Raw genomic sequence first — 8529 nt, 5'->3', positions numbered from 1 at the left:
CGTGTTCCTGGTCTGGAGGGGTGGATCGGATGAATTCAATAGGTTCATCACTGACATTAATGTTAATAATGTGGGCCTCCATTTTACATCAGAAATTGACTCTAAATCAATTGCCTTCCTGGATGTACGTATCACGATTGAGGGTGATAGGCTTACTGCAAACATGTTTAGGAAGACGACCGCAACCAATTCCCTCTTGCACTGGGATAGTCACCACCCGGTTCCCCTTAAACGAGGGATACCGAGGGGACAATATCTCCGTGCAAGGAGGAATTGTTCGGATAATCAAGCCTTCTTCAACGAAGCCAGGAAATTACAATCCAGGTTCAGAGAAAGAGGCTACCCACAGCAACCGTTGAACCTGGCATTTAAACATGCAGTATCCCAGGATCGTAGTAAATTATTAGTCCCAAAATTAAGAGATGGAGATACCGTGCAACCACCCCGTATTGTTTCCACCTATGACTCTGCGAATCAGGAGGTGAGGAGAATACTTGACAGATACTGGCCCATTTTACGGATGGACCAGGACCTGTCGGACGTCCTAACCCAAAAACCGGGTGTCTGTTACAGGCGGGGCAAAAGCCTTAAAGATCGCCTGGTGCATAGTCACTACGTTCCACCTGCCAGGGAGGGTACTTGGCTGGAACGTAAACCCCTTGGGATGTTCAGATGTGGCGCATGTAAAGCCTGCCAGTATATATCTACGGCTAAGGCTATAACTTGCAGTGCCACAGGACTGACAATTGACATCAGGGACTTCTGCAACTGTCGCAGTAAAGGGGCTATCTATATCTGCCAATGCCCCTGCCCGAAAGACTACATAGGGAAAACGATACGGGAACTACGCAGGAGGGTCTGTGAACACATAAATGATGTCAATAATAAAAAAATCACTCCAGTGGCTTCTCATGTTAATGATGTACATGGAGGGGACCCTCTCTGTCTAAAATTCTCCGTTCTGGAGCTCATACCACCTTCACCCAGAGGCGGTAATTGGGATAAGAAAATCCTGCAGAAGGAATGTGTGTGGATACACAGATTTCATTCTCAGGCACCCACTGGCATCAATGAAAGGTTGACATTTTCCTGTTTTCTATGAGATATGACAGTGCCCGTAATTTCCCTATTTCTGTTCTTTAAAAAGCCTAGCTTCATGTGAAGATAAGGAATGTACCGAAGATTAGACCACATGCGTGAAGCATGAAAATAACATATCAGATTGGACATTAGTGACGCAATATCGGGTCACTGTCCATAGGTTAACCACGCACTCTGGTTACCTCTATATAGGATGCACATATAAAATCTATTTTACCATATGCCGGAATACATACTTTTCAGTGTTTAAATCATGTGCTCCATACTGTTAAGAGGTATCATTTGATTTGGGTGCCCAAAATTTGCACCTTCCCCGATATGATTGACAGTCTCTATATGCTGGGGTCATATACCATGGCCAAGTGTATGTTAATGACAGCAGTATATACCTGCCAAGTCCCATCAGAGCCATGATGGGGTAATTAGTCATATATTTGAACATGATAAAAAACTAGGTGGGACTGAGCCATCAGGGATTGAATATCATATGATAAATAGTTTATCTTGCTTGATCACATACCCATCCATTTTTAAAGAAACTGTAGGGAATTAGATCGCAAGATTGTAGGACCGGAAGTAGCCCCGTGGAACGCACGTGCGCTCCACCATCCAGGAAGGAGCTGCTGGCTGAGCTTGAGTCAATCAGCCCATAGGAGCGAGCACTTCCGGTGTTTGGAACGCATGTGCGTTCCACCATCCAGGAAGGAGCTGCTGGCTGAGTTTGAGTTAATCAGCCCATAGGAGCGAGCACTTCCGGTGCTTGGAACGCACGTGCGTTCCATAAGCAGGAAATGGAGCAGAGCCTGCGTCCACTTAGCTATTAGTGACGTGATGTGGCGGCTCTTTTAAATACAGCCGATGCACCAGTGGAAATTCGCCTACCAGGGGGGACATGGATCACAGCAGAGACTCCACAATGTAAGTAGGATATACTTGAAACTAGAGGACTCACGAACTCCATATATATTCTGTGAGCACTGGCAACAATGCCCACCATTAATGATGCACTTTATCTATAGTGTATGCCTTGCCAAGCTACCATGACAGGAGACCAACAGAGGTCAATTATACCCACCAAACCGTGAGTTTACACTTACCAGTGAATGCGCTTATATCTAGATATGTATACATTGATTCTGACTGTGGAATACATCTGTTTCCTGTCCCTTATAGGATGTGGATATAGATGTGGATCACACGTGACGGAGTCCTAAACAGGCATAAGTATCATTATCGATATATCTTTATGTCCCCACCCCTGGTAGAGCGTCTTTTCTTCTTTGGTGCACTCAGGCCTCTAAGCCGGCATTTGGTTTTGAGCACCGATTTCATGTGACCCAGCCCTATACTGGCAACTTTTGAGTCACATACAATGGCTTGCACATGTAATATGTAATATATAATTACACCTCCTGATGATCCCACAATCTACACGTGGGTGAAACGCGTCGAGGCAAGCGAGGAGTTTGACTACCACGTCAACCCTAGATAGTATATGGTTATAACACCAATACTAAATAAGTGTATGTTCGTATATTCGTGTTTCTTTTGTGTCTGTCCGTATCACCAGTGTGTCTTTAATTGTTTAATTCCCATCCAGTCTATCTATATAGCTGACCAATACGACATCCTAATCCCTTACCTTCAAAACCAGTCCACATGCCTCTCTTCACCTCTTATAGGGAGTAGGAAGGGCTAGCAGCATAGGCACGTGGACAGGGGGTCTCCACCATCAGGAGCCTTCCCTGGGCAAAGGGCTTTAGGACAGGGGTAGACTTAGGGACAGCGATTTCCCCTTACCCCAAATAACGATATATCTTCTTTGGATGTGGTTTATGGTCACTTTTTGTATGTATGTCCTATAGTTTATAAGTGAATCCCTTAGGGATTTTTAACGTATACCAAATAAAATATTATTTTAGGGGTCTAATTAATAACATGCTGGATATATATATATATACAATACAGTTACCCCCTTATATCAATGTTTACTGATTTTTGCTGGATTTGTATCCATATAAATGGCCCACCCTGTAGAACCAACACAGAGAATGAAAACCCCAAGAGGGAGGGAATATAAGGGTGCTGTCATGGGTTCTAGAAATTTAAATTACCAGAAAGTAATCATTTTTCCCCTTCACCCATGACAGCACCATGAGAGAATTCCCAAAGGAAACAATCAGGGTGGGAGAGTAGAAAGGAGGACCTTTTCCCTAAAGGAGGAGGAGCCAGAAGGAAAGGTATTCAAATCCAAACGGTAGTGTTTAACCACTACAGGACCGCCGCACGCAGGATTGCGTCCTGGCAGCGGCCCCGTTATTCCTCCTGGACGCGCCGACGCGAGATTTCCTGTGAGCGCGCGCGCGTTCACAGGATCGGCAGGTAAACGAGCTGATCTACAGCCTGCCAGCGGCGATCATTCGCTGGCAGGCTGTAGATGCGATTTTTTTAACCCCTAAAAGGTATATTAGACGCTGTTTTGATAACAGCGTCTAATATACCTGCTACCTGGTCCTCTGGTGGTCCCTTTTGCTTGGAACGACCACCAGAGGACACAGGCAGCTCTGTAAAGTGGCACCAAACACCACTACACTACCCCCCCTGTCACTTATTAACCCCTTATTAACCCCTGATCACCCCATATAGACTCCCTAATCACCCCCCTGTCATTGATCACCCCCCTGTAAGGCTCCATTCAGATGTCCGTATGCGTTTTACGGATACGCGGATCTGCAAAACACATACAGACGTCTGAATGGAGCCTTACAGGGGGGTGATCACCCCATATAGACTCCCTGATCACCCCCCTGTCAGGCTCCATTCAGACGTCCGTATGCGTTTTGCGGATCCGCGGATCCATAAAACACATACGGACATCTGAATGGAGCCTGACAGGGGGGTGATCAGGAAGTCTGTATGGGGTGATCAACCCCCTGTCATTGATCACCCCCCTGTAAGGCTCCATTCAGACGTCTATGTGTTTTGTGGATCCGCAAAACACGGACACCGGCAATGTGCTTTCTGCATTTTGCGGATCCGCACATTGCCAGAACTATATAGAAAATGCCTTTTCTTGTCCACAATTGCGGACAAGAATAGGACATGTTCTATAGGCTCTACAAAAAACGCAGTGTTCGCCCGATCAGGCCTGATCTTGTGCGCACACTTGCATTCAGTCCGCCCCACTGCAGTGACAGAATTTTTTTTTTCTGATCACTGCAAAAACACAGTAAAATCGCTGCGGCGCTATAAAAAGATCACTTTTAAGGGGCATGGCGAGTTCATAGATTTTTTTGGCACAAGTTAGTGGAAATTGATATTTTGTTGTTTTTGTTTTTTCTTACAAAGTCTCATATTCCACTAACTTGTGACAAAAAATAAAATTTTACATGAACTCACCATACCCCTCACGGAATCCAAATGCGTAATTTTTTTTTGACATTTATATTCCAGACTTCTTCTCACGCTTTAGGGGCCCTAAAATGCCAGGGCAGCATAAATACCCCACATGTGACCCCATTTCGGAAAGTAGACACCCCAAGGTATTCGCTGAGGGGCATAGTGAGTCCATGAAAGATTGAACTTTTTGTCACAAGTTAGCAGAAAGGGAGACTTTGTGAGAAAAAACAAAAAAAACAACAATATCTGATAACTTGTGCCAAAAAAATAAATAAACTTCTATGAACTCGCCATGCCCCTCACGGAATACCTTAGGGTGTCTTCTTTCCAAAATGGGGTCACATGCGGGGTATTTATACTGCCCTGGCATTTTAGGGGCCCTAAAGCGTGAGAAGAAGTCTGGAATCCAAATGTCTAAAAATGCCCTCCTAAAAAGGAATTTGGGCCCCTTTGAGCACCTAGGCTGCAAAAAAGTGTCACACATGTGGTATTGCCGTACTCAGAAGAAGTAGGGCAATGTGTTTTGGGGTGTATTTTTACATATACCCATACTGGGTGAGAGAAATATCTCTCTATAATGACAACTTTGTATAAAAATTTTTGGAAAAGTTGACTTTTAGAGAGATATTTCTCTCACCCAGCATGGGTATATGTAAAAATACACCCCAAAACACATTGCCCTACTTCTTCTGAGTACGGCGATACCACATGTGACACTTTTTTGCAGCCTAGGTGCCCAAATTCTAAAGAGCACCTTTAGGATTTCACAGGGCATTTTTTACGCATTCCAAATTACTTCTCACACATTAGGGCCCCTAAAATGCCAGGGCAGTATAAATACCCCACAAGTGACCCCATTTTGGAAAGAAGACACCCCAAGGTATTTCGTTATGGGCATAGTGAGTTCATGGAAGTTTTTATTTTTTGTCACAAGTTAGTGGAATATGAGACTTTGTAAGAAAAAAAAAAATGGAAAAAAAAAAGAAAAAAATCTTTTTCCGCTAACCTGTGACAAAAAATAAAAAGTTCTATGAACTCACTATGCCCATCAGCGAATACCTTAGGGTGTCTACTTTCCAAAATGGGGTCATTTGTGGGGTGTTTCTACTGTCTGGGCATTGTAGAACCTCAGGAAACATGACAGGTGCTCAGAAAGTCAGAGCTGCTTCAGAATGAGGAAATTCACATTTTTGTACCATAGTTTGTAAATGCTATAACTTTTACCCAAACCAATAAATATACACTTATTGCATTTTTTTTTTTAATCAAAGACATGTAGAACAATAAATTTAGAGAAAAATTTAAATAGAAATGTAGTTTAAAAAAAAAATTCGGTCAATTTTGATTTATAACAAAAAATGTAAAAATGTCAGCAGCAATGAAAAACCACCAAATGAAAGCTCTACAGTTGTGTTCAAAATTATTCAACCCCCAATGCTGTAAAGGGTTTTAGGGAATTTAGTGTACATTTGTAATTGTGTTCAGAATGAAATCTTACAAGGACTTTTTAAAGAACCAAATGCAACTAAAATGACATCAATTGTTTTTGTAATACAGTATTAAATGTTTTTTTTTGCGATTTCTTCATTGACAATTATTCAACCCCTTAAAGACTACCACTCTTAAGAACAGAGGTTCATTCAAGTGTTTTCGATCAGGTATTGAAAACACCTGTGGATGTCAAGGAGCAGCAATCAAGCATAAGCAGCACCAATTAGGCAGATTTAAAAGGACTGTGATACTCAGCTCCTTCTAGACATTTACTGGTGCGTTTACAAACATGGTGAAGTCAAGAGAATGGTCCAGGAAGACAAGAGAAGAGGTGATTTCTCTTCACAGGAAGGGCAATGGCTATAAGAAGATTGCAAAGATGTTAAACATACCAAGAGACACCATAGGAAGCATCATTCACAAATTCAAGGCAAAGGGCACTGTTGAAACGCTACCTGGTCGTGGCAGAAAGAAGATGCTGACTTTGATTGCTGTGCGCTACCTGAAGCGCAAAGTGGAGAAAAGTCCCCGTGTGACTGTTGAGGAACTGAAAAAAGATTTGTCAGATGTGGGTACTGAAGTTTCAGCTCAGACAATAAGGCGCACACTGCGTAATGAAGGCCTCCATGCCAGAACTCCCAGGCGCACCCCCTTGCTGTCTCCAAAGAATAAGAAGAGTTGACTGCAGTATGCCAAAAGTCATGTGGACAAACCACAAAAGTTTTGGGATAGTGTTCTGTGGACTGATGAAACAAAATTAGAACTGTTTGGGTCCATGGATCAACGCTATGTTTGGAGGAGGAAGAACAAGGCCTATGAAGAAAAGAACACCTTGCCTACTGTGAAGCATGGCGGGGGGTCAATCATGCTTTGGGGCTGTTTTGCTTCTACAGGTACAGGGAAGCTTTAGCGTGTGCAAGGTACCATGAATTCTCTTCAGTACCAGGAGATATTGGATGAAAATGTGATGCAGTCCGTCACAAACCTGAGGCTTGGGAGACGTTGGACCTTTCAACAGGACAATGATCCCAAGCATACCTCCAAGTCCACTAGAGCATGGTTGCAGATTAAAGCCTGGAACATTTTGAAGTGGCCATCGCAGTCACCAGACTTAAATCCGATTGAGAACCTCTGGTGGGACTTAAAGAAAGCAGTTGCAGCGCGCAAGCCTAAGAATGTGACTGAACTGGAGGCTTTTGCCCATGAAGAATGGGCGAAGATACCCGAAGATCGCTGCAAGACGCTTGTGTCAAGCTATGCTTCACGTTTAAAAGCTGTTATAACTGGAAAAGGATGTTGTACTAAGTACTAAGATTGAATGTCACTTGGGGGTTGATTAAAACTGATAATGATGTGAACACAGAAAAGACATTTGTGGTTATTTCATTATAAATGTTATGTGATATTTGTCTGACTTACAAGTGCCTCTTTGATTTAATTGTAAACAAGATGACTGAAATGATCAAAATCAATGTCAAACTGGCCAAAACACTCAATTTCAGTGGGGGTTGAATAATTTTAAACACAACTGTATTAGTGAGAAGAAAAAGAGGTAAAATTAATTTGGGTGGTAAGTTGTATGACCAAGCAATAAACCATGAAAGTAGTGTAGTGCAGAATTGTAAAAAGTGGTCTGGTCATTAAGGGGGTTTAAGCTAGGGGAGCTGAGCTGGTTAAAGAAAGTGCAGGGAGAAGACCAAGTGGTGGCTCGGCAGATATCCTCCATAGATACCGAGGATCTCTCTGCCCAGGAGGTGGCCACCGCTCTGCTAGAGTAAGCCTTTAGCCCCAGAGGAGGGTAAACACCAGAGGACAGATACCAGACTATCCATCTAGCAATAGAGTTCTTGGATGCTGCACCTCCCTTTTTCACTCCTTGAAAGAGAACAAAGTGAAGAAGTTCAGCGCCAATCCTTTGTGCAAGATAAATAGTTAATTAATGCCCTTCTGACGATGTAGGAGGGACCGCAGACTCCTCAGTGAGCTCGTCTTCCTCCATGATACAGTAGCTGGACGCCCGGGAACCCTCTCCTTCGGTTTCGGACGCCAGCCTTATAACACAGTGCGCCTTTAAACCGGCGCATGCCGATGACGTCACGCCGATCACGTGACCAGAAACACAGGACTTACTCGGCACTCTGCCGGAAGCTCCTCCTCCTCATATCGGCGTCCGTGCCCAGCGATCTCTTCCTGCACCGTAAAGCCCCAGCACACCATCACCCCCTCCAGGGATTCGTTGTGCCTCTGCCCATCCCTCGGCAGGATGCTGCTCCTGATACAAAGACTGCAGGTATTGAGGGGAAAGCTCCATGGGGCACCGCCAGATGGAAGGACCTGTAATGAAGAAAAACTGTAGGCTTCCCCAGAGACAGGAAACCATACTGAATTGGGACGAGTGTCCGCCCTTTTATTCTGTAGGTTTCCTGTCTGTGGGGGCGGATGCTCTCTCTCGTGGTGCTGTCATGGGTGAAGGGAAAATAGTGTTATGCCTCATGTACACACTGTACTATTGATTAATGCAAAGTCTATTAAAAGGTT

Source organism: Bufo gargarizans, chromosome 3, assembly GCF_014858855.1.
Source record: "Bufo gargarizans isolate SCDJY-AF-19 chromosome 3, ASM1485885v1, whole genome shotgun sequence".
Taxonomy (NCBI): domain Eukaryota; kingdom Metazoa; phylum Chordata; class Amphibia; order Anura; family Bufonidae; genus Bufo; species Bufo gargarizans.
Note: the sequence above shows the minus strand (reverse complement) of the source record.